The 17346-nt window shown below is 35.9% G+C and overlaps 3 long non-coding RNA genes across 3 annotated transcripts; 1 reads left to right on the forward strand and 2 right to left on the reverse strand.

The window, feature by feature from the left end:
- Positions 1-1983: 1983 nt before the first annotated feature.
- On the forward strand, positions 1984-5116 carry LOC146946058 (uncharacterized). The gene is made up of 3 exons (XR_015026596.1): positions 1984-2855; positions 3197-3364; positions 4885-5116. It is a non-coding gene; the product is annotated as an uncharacterized LOC146946058 (long non-coding RNA).
- A 2687-nt stretch (positions 5117-7803) lies between these two features.
- Positions 7804-11703, reverse strand: LOC146946059 (uncharacterized). The gene is made up of 2 exons (XR_015026597.1): positions 9745-11703; positions 7804-7989 (listed from the first exon to the last, which is right to left on the reverse strand). It is a non-coding gene; the product is annotated as an uncharacterized LOC146946059 (long non-coding RNA).
- A 2232-nt stretch (positions 11704-13935) lies between these two features.
- On the reverse strand, positions 13936-16533 carry LOC146946060 (uncharacterized). The gene is made up of 2 exons (XR_015026598.1): positions 15927-16533; positions 13936-14171 (listed from the first exon to the last, which is right to left on the reverse strand). It is a non-coding gene; the product is annotated as an uncharacterized LOC146946060 (long non-coding RNA).
- Positions 16534-17346: the final 813 nt, after the last annotated feature.

Genomic DNA, 17346 nt, shown 5'->3' on the forward strand with positions numbered 1-17346 from the left:
GTGGGCATGTAACACCCACGTCGTGGCTTTCGATATCCCGCTAGGTGGATACGAAAGGTTCTGGACCTAAGGGGAACGGTTTAAGCCGCAAGGGACCCCCACGACGATAGAAGGAACCGAAACACATCGGAATGAGAGGGATCCGGAGGCCGTGTAGGTATGGGACTACATGGTTGAAGGAAGGCTTATAAGAATTGTTAGGTACTACCCATATCAACAAGATGCATCTTCTTTTCGGGAGCTCAATCCATAGGAACTCCACAGTTAAGCGTGCTTGGCTTGGAGTAGTACTAGGATGGGTGACCTACCGGGAAGTTTCCCGGTAAGCATGTGAGTGAGGACAAAGCATGCTGAAAAGACTCGTGTTGGTTTGTGGGGTTAGTCGGCAATCCTGTAAGCAGTCTGGGATGTTACACGTATAAATATTCGTTCGTGTGTAATTTATGTTGTAAATTTTTAATGTATCCAGTACTAATATTAACACACGTGCTAGACTTTCTAGATACGTCTGGTATGAGTGTTACATGACTGTGACCCATCAACGACATAATCAACCTTTAAAAGGGAATTATAACTTGGTTAACATTGATAAATATAAATATAACTAGATGAATTTAAATCCGTTAAGTGAATCCAAATGCGCAACAGAAAAATACATTTCATGCTTTAAAAATGATGTGTAGAAGAAAGCGAGGAGCATTATATCAAACCAGAGACAAGCGTATTTAAACCATATTTTATTTTTAATGAATCGTAAATAAACCGTCAACCAGAAAAGATAGGTTCACGGCGACCAAATCATTATAGTTTTCTCTCAAATCAATTCAACCTACGTTTACTTGGGTTCTAATTGTGCCAACAGAAGAAGGTTTGAAGATGAGAGCATGTGTGATCAAGCAACTGAAAAGAATGTCATAATCGACGAAGTTGTAAGCGAAAAATAAGTGAAAAAGAAACTAATTTGTTTCATTAAATTAGAGATAAGAGCTTAAAAATGTTTGTTTATATGTTTCATGTTATTTTCTACATGCACTTAATTAGTTTTTTTTTTTTTTTAATATCCTTGAGAGGCATTGGTTGGAGTTCTAGTAATCAACAATTAACAATTACTCTCTCTTTCATTTTCTTTTTTTAATTTATGCTTTGAGCTTACCATGAATGTGATTTATGGAAAGTGTACTTTGCTCATTTTAATTTAAATAATACTTGAGTGATCCATTGAGTTCCTAATACATGTTTTTACAAGAAATCACATATTATATCATATCTTTTGAGATTGTGCTTCTCTAAATCAATCATGCATGTTGTTATGTTTTGTCTGATATTTTTCTTATTATATACCAACACATGTTGTGCTTCTCTCGTATCTCTTTCTCTCTTTATCGCTCAGGTGTTAACAACTGTTATATGGACTTGATTTTGTAGTTATTTGCTTCGTGTATTTCCCTTGTTAAAAATTAAGTTGATCTTCAGACGAATACATGTTTGATTTTGTGAGAGAGCGGTCGTTAGTTAAACTGGGTGTTGTCTATTTCTATAAAAACTAGTTTTTGTTTCATTATTTTTGTCTGCTGTTGTCTCGGCCAAACTATTAAATAACAATCGTGGTCGCGTATATTTTTGTCTGTTGTTGTCTCGGCCAAACTATTAAATAACAATCGCAGCCACGTATAGAATTTTGTGATTTCACTTGGTATGAATTATGTGTTACGGATCACTATTTGTTTTCGGTTTACAGACACTATTTCTTTGTTTATGGGAAACAATTAAATTAATGTCACAATTCAATGTTGCTAAAGGTCCTAAAACTAGTAGTGTGGTATATGTTCATGCATTGTAAACTTAAATATGAATGAGTCATTGAGAATCAACTTCAATGTTTTCAATGAATGATTAAAAAAAATGAGGAAATTAATGAATGTGTAGTGGGTTTGCTAATAAAGATCAAAATTCGGATAAGAGTGGGGGTGAAAAATGTAATATCCCGCCTGTCAGTATCAGATTATTATCAGTCGATCGTGCCAGAGGAATAAATCCAAGGAAAGTAAGTATGGAGAATATTTATTAAGTAATGTCAACTTATTATGAGTTAAGTATCGGAGTCGGATTTAACGTGCTTGAAGCAAGGGCAATTTGGTAATTTCACAGAAAAAGGATATTTATGTGGTTTAGGCACCAAAATATCTTATTTTCCCTTATCATTTCTCTCTCTTATGTTGGAAGACTTTCTTCTCCTTCCCTCTTCTCTCTATCGATCTCTCCCTCTCCTTCCTCCTCACCAATTCATCAAATTTCTTCTTCCTCAAAGATTATGCTCAAGAGTTTGGGAACTTGGTTTAAGCTTGTTTTTTTCAATTCTTCTCCTCTCTAGAATGGATTCAAAGTTAGGGTTTGATGGGTGTTGAATGAAGGTCATGTTTGGAAGCTTGAGCTTGTACAAGTTATGGTCTCAACAAGATTAAGGAAGCTTTTTGAAGTTGGATTGATAAGCTAAGGCTAAAGTTGGATTGGAGGCTTAAAGGGATTCTAGAATTTAAAGGTGAGTGTTTCATTAATTTTGAAATTGATGCTGATTATGGAATTAATTGTGAGTGATAAGCTATTTATGACTGAATTTTATGGAATTTGGATGAAAAATTCGTATGGACTATTTTTGGTATATTTGTCATGGTTCTGGCTGTGTCACCAGGAACTGAGTAACTACTGGATTTTTAGATTCAACACTAAATTTCCTTCAATTCGGACACAAACTTTGTATGATTCGGATTTGAAACGAGTTCGAAAAACATGTTTAAAGATTGATTTTTTTTGCTGGATTCTGGCTACGGATTTTGGAACAGGGCTTCACTAAAGTGGTAAGAACTCTCTCCCTGTAACTCTGAATTGAGTGGTTGTTATTTCTATGGATAGTTAACGAAATTCCCTACAGTTTAGACACAAGAATTATTAAATTCTATTAAGTATAGTAGGAGAAAAGCTACCTGCAAGTTTGAGGAAAGTTTCAGTCTTGTTTCTGTACCAATGCCCACTCTTTTGTTAAAATGTACAAATTGGATGGTTAACCCTCAAAACAAAAATTATATTTGGAATCACGACACCCTAAGCTTTCCAACGAGTGGTCGTTTGCTCAAAACCGATATCGTTTGATATTTTAATTAAATTGTTAAAGTTAAGGCATTGATGCTGGATATTGCAGGGTGGACCCTACGGGTTTAGCATAAGTGAGCCATATTGAATGGACAAGGACTGAAGCGGAGGTCTGAATATAAGGCTTCTAAGAGTAAGAGAAGAGGGTTGAAGGGAAAGCAATGGTAGGAGCTTTGAGTTGTGGCAAAAGATATCGAGAGAATCCAGAATTCTTATGGTGAGTTCCTTAGATAGTTCCCACCCTTGGGATTATGTGATTTAAGCTTGTAAGAAAATATATAATTATTTAGAGTTATACATAGAAATTGTTATCCCTTTTCTTGTCATGCTCTCAATACATGTAAATACTTGTTTTAAGAATGTTTTGCAGGTTCTAAATGACACATAGAGTCATGGCATGCCTTAGGATACTTTGTTTTGAGGTTTTTGGATTAGAACATCAATTATGCAGGGCTGAACTGCAGCAACTCACCACGGCGAGCAAGGAGCTCGCCACTGCGAGCAAGAGCAGCAGGAGGTGGTGCTTGCTCGCCACTAGCTCGCCACTGCGAGTGAGCAATGGCTGCTGCCCTGTTCGCTCGTCTCGCCTTTTTGTCGTGCTCCGGTTCGGCTTGCACTCATGTAAGCTTTTATAAATATAAACCCCTCAAAACAAGACTCCAAGGCATAGGTTTTTAAATGTTTTATCGAAAGCAAAGCAAGTATTTATTTATATTGGAAAGCATGACATATAAGAGAAATATTAGTTTCATGATCGGGTAGCAGATTATACTTCAAGTAAGGGAATGAATGTAGAGCCTCGACATAGTGTTGAGAACTAGAAAGATAGCATGAATGATAAGTATGGCAAGTATAGGATATGAATCCCTAGAATGATAAGACGCGAAGTGTATTCTCTTCGCATATGATCAAGTATGTATATGTTTAACTTATGTGAACGACAAGACCATGACTATTATAAGTGTAGGTGACATGTCTCTTGTTATCCACATCAAAGGGATACAAGGGGTTCTCATGATGAGAACGATTCAAGCCGTAAGGGACCCGCATGTCACTGAGTAAACAAGACGTAGGTGCTCGTGTCTCTTGTTATCCACGCCAGGGGGATACGGGAGGTTCTCGACCTAAGGGGAACGGTTCAAGCCGCAAGGGACCCGTACGACACCGAGGGAGTCCGATGTAAGTACATCGGTCATGATGGGATTGTTCTCGGGGTTACTCCACCCGAGGCTCTCCGTAAAATGAATCAAGATAATGATTGTTTGTTCAACGCTAACATAACAATAATGAACTTATTTGCGATTAGGTATAATATGACTATGATTATGATCAAGAATGAACTCATGCATGATTATGTTAAGTACAAGTACAAGTTAAGTAAGGAATGTGATGCCGATGACGAACCTAGGTTTCCCTAATCGTCCGGTTTAGGAATGGTGTCATGAATATGTTAAGCTTAGTCTTGATGCGTTTATCGTATCATGAGATAGCGGTCCTAGGATCCCTTGACCGCCATGGCACATATAATAGTAAACCTATAACAAGTAAGATGATATTATGACGGTCCTAGTATGCACAACTGTCTAAGCATGCAAGTCCCCACACACGTATAATCAACCGTCAGGTTGTAAAGTAGACACGGTGTGACCGTAGGTTTCCCTTGAGGTTGCCTATAGCCTAGGGTTAGGTGGAACTCACTGAGACATTATGTCTCATCCCAATCCTTATTTGTTTCAGATAAACAGGTTGGACGTCAAGCTAGTTGCCGAATGGATGATTCAACAAGTGTTAGTTCGTACCGGCGAAAGATGAGATGGACGTTCAAGGATGTACCTATTATATTTTGAATAAGTTGAGTTATATTTTTATGTACGAACACATTTAGTTGTATATTGTATTCATTCGAAGCATTAATGTTGTAACCTTTAATGTATCCAATACTAAAGATAACGCACGTGCTAAACTTTCTAGATACGTTTAGTATGGGTGTTACAAAAAATTGGCACGAGATGACAAAAAAATTGAGATAAAAATGGGAGAAAAAAAAATAGAATAAGTTTGCAAAATAGGTATAATATGAAAAAAAAAATGGGAATTCAGGTTTCATGACTATTCTCATTTATGTATAATAGAAAATAAAATCAATTTTATTTTATGTATTGTGCATGTAGAACAACTTGTACTAATTTTCAGGTTGTGGATGTAGTACTACATATTCTCTTTTTCTTTATCGTCATTTAATACTTGTACGAGGAAATCTCCTTCAAAAAAAATTGGAAGAGGAAATTGTGAGTTGTGAAAATTAATATATTTATAGTGAACCACAATGACAGTGCGTTTTTCATTTTTCACAAGTATTTGTAATTATATCTTTGCGCATCTTGTGTTTGGAGTTGCGCTACTAATAAATTTTGCCGATTAAAAAACCTATGTTTATTTCATAATTTTTGCATTAACATCATTAAATGTCAATAAAAGTAACATGATTTTTGGTTGGGAATAGAAATTAAACAACAACAACTTTAAACTTCAATAGTATGTCATTTAATGTGTTAATGTCTTAAAAAAAATCATTAATCATTAAACAATTAATAAACTTCTTTATTTAAACGATAATTCTAATTAACTTCTTAAAATGTTAATAATTCACTTCTTGAAATCACCACCCATGAATTAATAGAACACATACAAATGTACTGATCATAAATAACAAATTTTGAGAATTTTTTTTCGTGTTAATCCCCCGGTTTTTAGAAAAAGACCTCCTGATAATACATAGTTCGGTTAACAAATAAGTTAAACCTAACCAAAAATAACTTCTCGTACGAATCTAACTTAGATTCTCCAGAACAATTTATTCTTTTGGTGGAGCTCCATAACCATTTGAGTTTAGTTAGTTGGTTAAGTTCGGGGATATTTTAACCCCAAAAACATATAAGAATTATATAACTATTAAGCTATTAGTATTATAATATTATTAAAGTATCTCTAATGGGCGATGATCTCTATAATAACATGAAGATATTTTTTTATTCCTTTAATAGAGAAAAACTAAGAGGAATTGTTGTGAAAATCAAAGGCTTCTACTCTCTCTCTCTCTCTCTCTCTCTCTCTCTCTCTATATATATATATATATATATATATATATATATATATATATATATATCAAAAATGATGGTCTCATTGGATACTTTATGAATTAACAAATTAAGAATCGTTAAAATGGAATAATGTAAAGTTATTGATATAGTGCATTTAATAATTTCTAAAGAGTTTTTTTTCTTTTCTGAAAGGAATAATTTCTAATGAGTTGTTGGATTGAAGTGAATGAGTACTTAATATTTATTAGCATTAAAAAATTATAAATTAAAAATGTATACGCGTAAGACTTACGTAGGGGCGACTCTAGCTATCTCTCGATAAATGCGTCATTGGATATTTCTTAGACTTATATAATTAGTGGAGAGACCAGCAACATTTTATTTAATTATAAAAAAAAGTGGTAGAGGCGAGATTTGATAATTGTAACAGATCTTATCTCAGTTCAATGTTTGATGATGAGACAACGTTATATGATAAGTTAATTTTGAAATTTATTTTATGTTGTTTCTCTAGTTAAAATTATTATCATGAATATTAGTTTAGTTGGAAACAAACATGATAGAATAAGAAAATCATTTAATGATTTACCAAAACAACATAATTTAAAATAGAAATTGAAATGAAATAAAGTGAAAATAAAAAATAATTTGATATTAAAGTATCAATGAGTATTATGAGTATGTAGAAGAAAAAAAATTAAGCTCACGTGCTTAATGAGCTCCACCAAATGATAAATCATTCGGTAGAACCCGAGTTCAATTATTGGGAGAAATAAAATTCTTGTTCAAACTATACCTCCCTCACGATTGAACTTCGAATTACTAGGGTCTCATATTGATATTAATAAAGACAATTCAATTTTCCATTTATTGCAAAGCTGACAAAGGAAAGAAAAAAAAGGGAAATACGTGTTACAAAACTCCTCAATAACAACAAAAGTATATTTTGTAAAGAGAAAAAAAATAGAATAACAGTAGATATCACAGAGATAAAAAGAGAAAAATAAGTCTATTCTCCGTTAAAAAAAATGAGTGTATTATATTATTAACTTGTAATTACTTTTCTGTCAAATGATGTGTCATACTTATATGAGAATACAAGGTACAAGTCAAAGGTATGGAAAAATAACTTATGGACATCCACACATATTATTCAAGCAACTCCTCATATTGTATGGGTTTCCTTCCCCTTGGTCCTTTAATATGTAATTGAACTCCCTTCAACATATTCTTCTTTTTTACATTAGAGGCTTCTTCTCTAGATGTTTTATCATTTAAAAAACACAATTAAAATGTAATATAGAGTGAAAAAACACAATTCAAAAAACTCAACTTGATTGCTGAAAAAAATTCAAAATTACATATAATATGTTAGAAAATAAAACCGAGACAACTCAATTAGTCCATACATGAACCACCATCACAAAAGAGACAATTAGTCCCTTAAAATAAGTCCCTACTGGACAAATTCAGAGTGATCGATACTGTAACACCCATACCAGATGTATCTAGAAAGTCTAGCACGTGCGTTAATATTAGTACTGGATACATTAAATTTTACAACATAAACTACATACGAATGAATATTTATACAACAAATTGCGTTCGTACATAATTCACATAAACAACTCATCCATACATTTATATTACATCCTTAAAATCCAAAGCATCCTGCAGCTACACGAACGCACCCTTACTGAAACATCCATCCGACTTCAAGCTTGCATAACATCCTGCTTATCTGAAACAAATAAGGATTGGGATGAGACATAATGTCTCAGTGAGTTCCACCTAATCCTAGGCTATAGGCAACCTCAAGGGGAACCTACGGTCACCACGTGTCTACTTTACAACCTGACGGTTGATTATACGTGTGTGGGGACTTACATACTTAAACGGTAGTGCATACTAGAGCCGTCATAGTCTTAACTTAACTTGTTATAGGCTTCACTTCCTATACGTGTCATGGCGGTCGAGGGGGCATCTAGGACCGCATTGCCAAGAATACGCTCTACGTATCGAGGCCCTAACATAACATAATCATGGCACGATTCTAAACCGGACGGTTAGGGGAACCTAAGATCGTCATCGGTATCATGATCTTTACTCAATCTATACATAACTTGCTCTTGTCTTAGCATCTGATGCTCTTAACTCGATCATACATGTAATCATTCTTGCATAAACATAACATAATCATATCGTACATAAACGTATCTAAGTTCATTCATTAAGTTAGCGTTGAACAAACAATTATTATCTGAGTTCATTTTACGGAAAGTCCCAGGTGGAGTAACCCCGAGTACAATCCCATACATGACCGATGTACGTACATCGGACTCCCTCGGTGTCGTGCGGGTCCCTTGCGGCTTGAACCGTTCCCCTTAGGTCGAGAACCTCCCGTATCCCCTTGGCGTGGATAACAAGAGACACGAGCACCTACGTCTTGTTACTCAGTGACATGCGGGTCCCTTACGGCTTGAATCGTTCTCATAATGAGAACCCCTTGTATCCCCCTGATGTGGATATCAAGAGACATGTCACCTACACTTATTAGTCATGGTCTTGTCGTGCATATAAGTTAAACATATACATACTTGCTTGTTTAACTCGGAACCTTATTCGATCCGATTAATGGTAACTTATACTTATTCATACTTAACATGGTGGAGCGAAATAACTTATCAATCCACAACTTACGTACTAGCTAAGTTATTCTAGCTCATGTGCGAAGAGATTACACTTCGCGTCTTATCATTCTAGGGATTCTTGCTATCTTTCTAGTTCTCGACTAGCTAAGCCGATGCTCTACATACAATCCCCTTTCTTAGTTCATTGCTACCCCATCATGCTTAACTCTCTTGAGTCATCCTTGTGACACATGTTAAAATTGCCATGTCTTTTGATTCAAGTTCCATTAACGATTGGTACATCTTTTCATTAATTTCTGAGGACCGAAAATGTCATAAACCCAAGTATCAAGCCATTTAGAAACTTGAAGATTAAACCAAGTTAAGTTTGTTCCAGTTGTAAAATAAGTGAAAACAGTAAAAATATACTTCAAAACGAACGCATCGGACCCCTACTCGACTGGCCCCAAGCACCCGAACACAAAACAACACAAAAGTTGCCCTGTCTGGGGCGCCTGGCGCCAGGAGCAGGGCGCCTAGCGCTAGCTCCCTGTGTGTGGGCGCCTAGCGCCCTTGTACAGGCGCAGCGCTCCAAACCTGCGTTTTTCGGCTGCGGGTTTTTGGCATTTTCGACCCAAAACTCCAAATTTTGATCTCCTAAATGCACCAACTCATTCCAAACATTGTTAACAAGTTTATGTACTCAAAATAGCTTACAAAAACATATACAAGATCATGTTCCATGGCAATTTATCATGTAATCAACAAGGGATGACTTTAGGTTCACTAAAATTTCATAGAAGCAAAACTAACACAAAACATGATTATCAAACCCAAAGGTAGGATACTCTATCTATAGAACTCACCTAACAAGATTCTTGAAGCATCATCATGTCCCAAGCTCAAACAATCCAAAACTCTAGCCCTTGGTTCACTTGCTTCCTTTGTTCAACCCATCTCAAACTTGTTGTTTTCATGCAATCCAAAGCATCATGATCTTGCTAGCTTATCTCTAATCCAACCCAAGCTTCCTTCAACCAAAACCCTAATCTCATGATTTCTTCCCTTGTGAGGATAGAGTGGAAGAACAAGCTCAAATAAAGCTTCTATTTGTTCCTTGATCTTGGAAGTACCAAAACATAAGTTTAATCATGAAGAGGAAGAAGTTTTGGAATGGATTGGTGAAGAAAAGAGAGGAAGAGAGCGTGAGAATGGAGAGAGGAGGGAGAGAAAATTGCTTTCCCAAACTTAGAGAGATAAAAGGATAGAAATTGTGAGATATTTTGGTGCCTTTCCAAATAAATATCCTTTTCCCGCGTAATTACCAAATTGCCCTTGCCTCAAACGTGCTACATCCGTCTCTGATACTTAACTCGTATTAAGCTGACATAGCATAATAAATATTTCCATTAACTTACTTTCCATGAACCTAAGTCCTCTGATACATTTAACAGATAAAGTTCCTTAAGCTGATGAGCGGGATGTTACATTCTACCCCCCTTAAAGAAATTTCGTCCTCGAAATTTTAGAGATCGACTACCAATCATCATGACAGAAACTTACCATCTTTGGTCTGAGCCATACATACTCTATTCATACTTACTCATAGAGTTCGTCGTATCATGTCCTCATCTTGTTTCTTAACCCACATGCAACTGAACATAACCTTCTTGATCTTAATATTACCCAAACTTAGAGTTTTCTTATCATATCATGATTCAAAATTTACCTTGCTACACACAGACTTATTGTCTCGGACTCGTATCTTACCCACTTAACATAAACCATTCATATAGGTATCTTGTCATAAACATGAACACTCAGGATTTGCCTTTTAACTGGGATCCTACGGAAACCAGGTTTGCCCTGCAGTGCTTACTTGTAACTTTAAAACATATTTCATACATACATCTTATCATGAATACATAATCTTACTGTACCTTGAGGCACATGCTTCTTACTTCTATTACTCATATAAATGATTCCATGAATCTCTTATCTCTTTTCAGAGCCTTAGGAAATCTTCTGATTTCATCGCAATTCCATTGCATCTTATCACACCCGAATTAATGGGTAACTCATATAGCTTGACATGAAAAAGTGAAATCAACTCACCACTTCATCTGACAATCCATTAACCAATATTATGGTTCACATACTCGTGAAACTTACTAGTAATTCCACTTGCACTTACATCGTATACTCTTAACACAATTCCGTGTATCCCACATGATATTGGCTTCATACGAACATTGTCGTTTTCATAACATGTACATACTTTCAAGTGCCATCTCTTGCTAAATGATAACGATACGTGTTCTAGAATCTTTCTTGAAGAAATTTCCTTAAGCTCTGGTATTCAGGTTCTTGGAACGAATATATATATACATGACTAAAATATTTTATCATTCCCAAAACTGAATTTGTAATAGCACCACAGAACCATCGGACGAGTTTCTATATTTGAAAAAGATTTAACAACTCGCCTTAAACTTGTCCACGACAAGTTGGTCCTGAAGTTGGTACGTCTTAAGTGAGTTCACTTACGACGTATCTCATCAGTTTCGAAAATGTATAATTCCATGAGTTTAAAATAAGCATCGTTCCCAAATTCCTTAATACCAATCTTAACTTTGAAAAGTTTTTTTTTTTTTTTAAAATCATGACTTAACAAGTATCGTTTTCACTCAACAAGTATTGCATACGAGAGTATGATTCTCATTGCACAAACTCGAGAGTTGCATCTCCTTTCATGATAACATGCTTAAACTTTGAATGTAGATTCTTACTTTCTTAACGGATATACATACTCACGATACCACTTACATATTCGTAGGAAATCCTTGAACCTCTTGACATAACTTGTTCCTTTTCTTCGGAACACTAAACTTGAATCTTCAAATAATCTTTTTAAATATTACTTGAACATTACTACCTTCTCAAAATATCGATTCATCATTCTTGATGCTTCAATTCTTTACTTGAGTCACAAAAAGGTAACCTTCTGAACCTTACATACTTTCCAATACCATCATTCATGCATTCGTGACCAATTCATATAGGGCAACTCTTGTCTTATGATGCTTCTTGTTAAACTTGTGTTACCCACCGACTATTCTTCACGAAGCTTTATACATACTAAAACTCCCATGTTTCGTGTTTAACGATTAACTTCCATGACGCTACTTTGATTCCCACCGGTTGACTTAAACTATTACTCTAACCCATTAGAGCAATTGAGACTTCAATTCGTGCTTACCACTTGAATACTTACTTCGTGAACTATTCTCAGGATCATCCATGTTGCAAACAACGTCACACCTCACACTTGTCCTTACCATTACCTTGTAAGAACAAAACTCATGATAACTTTTCTTATGCTCATAATACTTGACTTGGGGGTAAACCTTACGCTCTCACTGGTTGGATTTACCTGCTGGGTTACACATATCATACTTGAACTTGTTTCCGAATGAATTCAAATTCCTTTGACAACTCGTCTTGTACTTGAACAAATCTGTCTTGAACTTTTAACCTTTGCATTCTCGCATACTATATTTTACTTAATCATACCATTGCTTGCTCATTGATTTCTCTTTTAAAGAAAACTTTATAAACTAGCGCACGGGTCATTGACGTTGATTTTTTTTTTCTTTCTACTATATAAATATATTGAATCTAGGCCCCGACCATTGCTTTGAGAATCATAGAACAAGTTGATAACACATACGTGCCATCATACCTAGACTCTAATAAGTCTAGCCCGCTCTACGAGTGTCGAAGCAAACCGATTCCTTGAAAATATCGTGAATTTTCAAAATGTCAACTTCAATCACCCATACGCATAAATCTTTATAAAATTATTTAAACTTTATGATCCAACATCATATCGAGCCTTAGCAAGTCTATTAAGCAAAACATAGGTTCGAGAAATACGCCATAATTCCACATAATCCGAGAACCTTGTGATTTCTCATAACTTTGACCGTTTTAACTTCTTACTTCATACCTCCTGTATAAACATCTGTGACTTTTCTTCTAGATACAGGAATTTCTATACTCTTGATCTTTGCTTGTTCTTGACTCTTAACACATTAACTTCCAACGCTACCTTAAACCGTATCGATTTCGTTGATGATTGCCCACGCCTTTCTCCTTGGAAATCTTAGAATGTGATATGCATTCGTTACTTGATGTCATAAAAGATTTTCGTCACGTAAAATATTATTGTGAAGACATCTCTCCAATAGTCATTGCAAGCCATAGAAACAAACTGGTAGATTTCACAAAACGGGAAGTTTTGTCCCAGGCCTGCTATTAGTGAGCTTCTCCAACTCTATTTTTTTTTAGAAAACATTTGTTGCATAAAATTCTTATTCTCAAGTATACAATGCACATCATTCATTCCTATCGTCGTAAAATATTCTATAACATATGCATGGCAACATCAACATTTTTCGATACAATTCTTGGCACGCCGGAAATCAATGCCTTACTCCTGATAACATAAAACTTTCTCTTGAATCCTTAACTTCATTCACATATTACTATTCCTGAGAACCTGCCGACTCCGCCATCATATGTCAACTTATAATTATCTTGTATCCTTGTACTGACATTCCAGAATATCATAAACCCGTTCCAACAATCACTCTTACCGAAACTTTTGGTCATGATTAGATACATATATCCAACTTCTTCACTTACGGGTACATGGAGTATCGCTATCATTTTACCCGACATTATCGGAACGTTCCTTCTTAACATACCTTATATTCCCGGAGGATTCACACTTCTACTTGATTAATTCACCGGCCACCTTTTGACACGATCAACTTCTTCATCACATACTTCGTTCCTCCTGGGTCCTATTCAGCTCTCAGGTATCCGTTCTAATCGTCGATTGTTAAATTGAGTTGATCAGGCTCAACTAACAATGACAAATAGAACATTTACCCGGAACCCAATGGTCCCACTACCTTAGTTGTAATTTAATGACCCAAGGCACGGTCTGAATCGACCTGCTCTGATACCAATTGTAACACCCATACCAGATGTATCTAGAAAGTCTAGCACGTGCGTTAATATTAGTACTGGATACATTAAATTTTACAACATAAACTACATACGAATGAATATTTATACAACAAATTGCGTTCGTACATAATTCACATAAACAACTCATCCATACATTTATATTACATCCTTAAAATCCAAAGCATCCTGCAGCTACACGAACGCACCCTTACTGAAACATCCATCCGACTTCAAGCTTGCATAACATCCTGCTTATCTGAAACAAATAAGGATTGGGATGAGACATAATGTCTCAGTGAGTTCCACCTAATCCTAGGCTATAGGCAACCTCAAGGGGAACCTACGGTCACCACGTGTCTACTTTACAACCTGACGGTTGATTATACGTGTGTGGGGACTTACATACTTAAACGGTAGTGCATACTAGAGCCGTCATAGTCTTAACTTAACTTGTTATAGGCTTCACTTCCTATACGTGTCATGGCGGTCGAGGGGGCATCTAGGACCGCATTGCCAAGAATACGCTCTACGTATCGAGGCCCTAACATAACATAATCATGGCACGATTCTAAACCGGACGGTTAGGGGAACCTAAGATCGTCATCGGTATCATGATCTTTACTCAATCTATACATAACTTGCTCTTGTCTTAGCATCTGATGCTCTTAACTCGATCATACATGTAATCATTCTTGCATAAACATAACATAATCATATCGTACATAAACGTATCTAAGTTCATTCATTAAGTTAGCGTTGAACAAACAATTATTATCTGAGTTCATTTTACGGAAAGTCCCAGGTGGAGTAACCCCGAGTACAATCCCATACATGACCGATGTACGTACATCGGACTCCCTCGGTGTCGTGCGGGTCCCTTGCGGCTTGAACCGTTCCCCTTAGGTCGAGAACCTCCCGTATCCCCTTGGCGTGGATAACAAGAGACACGAGCACCTACGTCTTGTTACTCAGTGACATGCGGGTCCCTTACGGCTTGAATCGTTCTCATAATGAGAACCCCTTGTATCCCCCTGATGTGGATATCAAGAGACATGTCACCTACACTTATTAGTCATGGTCTTGTCGTGCATATAAGTTAAACATATACATACTTGCTTGTTTAACTCGGAACCTTATTCGATCCGATTAATGGTAACTTATACTTATTCATACTTAACATGGTGGAGCGAAATAACTTATCAATCCACAACTTACGTACTAGCTAAGTTATTCTAGCTCATGTGCGAAGAGATTACACTTCGCGTCTTATCATTCTAGGGATTCTTGCTATCTTTCTAGTTCTCGACTAGCTAAGCCGATGCTCTACATACAATCCCCTTTCTTAGTTCATTGCTACCCCATCATGCTTAACTCTCTTGAGTCATCCTTGTGACACATGTTAAAATTGCCATGTCTTTTGATTCAAGTTCCATTAACGATTGGTACATCTTTTCATTAATTTCTGAGGACCGAAAATGTCATAAACCCAAGTATCAAGCCATTTAGAAACTTGAAGATTAAACCAAGTTAAGTTTGTTCCAGTTGTAAAATAAGTGAAAACAGTAAAAATATACTTCAAAACGAACGCATCGGACCCCTACTCGACTGGCCCCAAGCACCCGAACACAAAACAACACAAAAGTTGCCCTGTCTGGGGCGCCTGGCGCCAGGAGCAGGGCGCCTAGCGCTAGCTCCCTGTGTGTGGGCGCCTAGCGCCCTTGTACAGGCGCAGCGCTCCAAACCTGCGTTTTTCGGCTGCGGGTTTTTGGCATTTTCGACCCAAAACTCCAAATTTTGATCTCCTAAATGCACCAACTCATTCCAAACATTGTTAACAAGTTTATGTACTCAAAATAGCTTACAAAAACATATACAAGATCATGTTCCATGGCAATTTATCATGTAATCAACAAGGGATGACTTTAGGTTCACTAAAATTTCATAGAAGCAAAACTAACACAAAACATGATTATCAAACCCAAAGGTAGGATACTCTATCTATAGAACTCACCTAACAAGATTCTTGAAGCATCATCATGTCCCAAGCTCAAACAATCCAAAACTCTAGCCCTTGGTTCACTTGCTTCCTTTGTTCAACCCATCTCAAACTTGTTGTTTTCATGCAATCCAAAGCATCATGATCTTGCTAGCTTATCTCTAATCCAACCCAAGCTTCCTTCAACCAAAACCCTAATCTCATGATTTCTTCCCTTGTGAGGATAGAGTGGAAGAACAAGCTCAAATAAAGCTTCTATTTGTTCCTTGATCTTGGGAGTACCAAAACATAAGTTTAATCATGAAGAGGAAGAAGTTTTGGAATGGATTGGTGAAGAAAAGAGAGGAAGAGAGCGTGAGAATGGAGAGAGGAGGGAGAGAAAATTGCTTTCCCAAACTTAGAGAGATAAAAGGATAGAAATTGTGAGATATTTTGGTGCCTTTCCAAATAAATATCCTTTTCCCGCGTAATTACCAAATTGCCCTTGCCTCAAACGTGCTACATCCGTCTCTGATACTTAACTCGTATTAAGCTGACATAGCATAATAAATATTTCCATTAACTTACTTTCCATGAACCTAAGTCCTCTGATACATTTAACAGATAAAGTTCCTTAAGCTGATGAGCGGGATGTTACAGATACCATATTTAATCAGGCAAAAAAAAGTAATAAAAATCAACTTCCTAGTTATTGGTACAATAGTTAAGTAGGCAACCAAAAAAATGGTAATGAAAATAAATTTTCGAGTGATTGATTCCATATTTTCCTTGTCTTCCATGTTTACATGCATCTTGAATATTCTATAAATACCAAACATTTCTTTCACTAAATATATCCCTCTCTCCATCAATCCTTCTCTCACTTTCAATTCATTTTCCGATCTAAAGGTATACAGTTATGCTTGTGACGCTTTTCATTTTATTTATCCATGTGTGTTAATGTTGGCAAATTGTTTCCCAAAAGTAGCATATCACACAACCTTATCATGCAACACTCTAAAATGTTTTATTTTGAAATGATTTTCATTAATGCAAACAAACACATGCTTTTGTTTTTCTTAAAAAATTCTAAAGTAATGTCATTTTATATAACTTGTAATAGACAACCATAAAATTCATTTTAGGGTAATATGTTGTTATTACTCTATAGGTATCAATTAACTAGCCATGTATGTAGTTTTGCATATATTTTTTTTACACGATATGTGGATTTTTAAGGTGTGAAAATATACTTTAATGTCCATTTATTTCTATCTTCATCAATTGATAAGTTTTTTATTCAACTTTTACTCCGAAATAAAATTGAATAATGGCAGAAAAAACAAGATCTACAAAGAGAAGAGTTATGGCAAACTATGAGATGAAAAAGATAGCTTCAATATTGGTGATGATAATGTTCGTTGTTGCTCAAGCCGATGATTCTCGCCCTATGTCA

The sequence above is a fragment of the Medicago sativa genome, chromosome 2 (genome assembly GCF_051527215.1).
Source record: "Medicago sativa cultivar Bolivia chromosome 2, Bolivia_mono, whole genome shotgun sequence".
In the NCBI taxonomy this organism is placed as follows: Eukaryota; Viridiplantae; Streptophyta; class Magnoliopsida; order Fabales; family Fabaceae; genus Medicago; species Medicago sativa.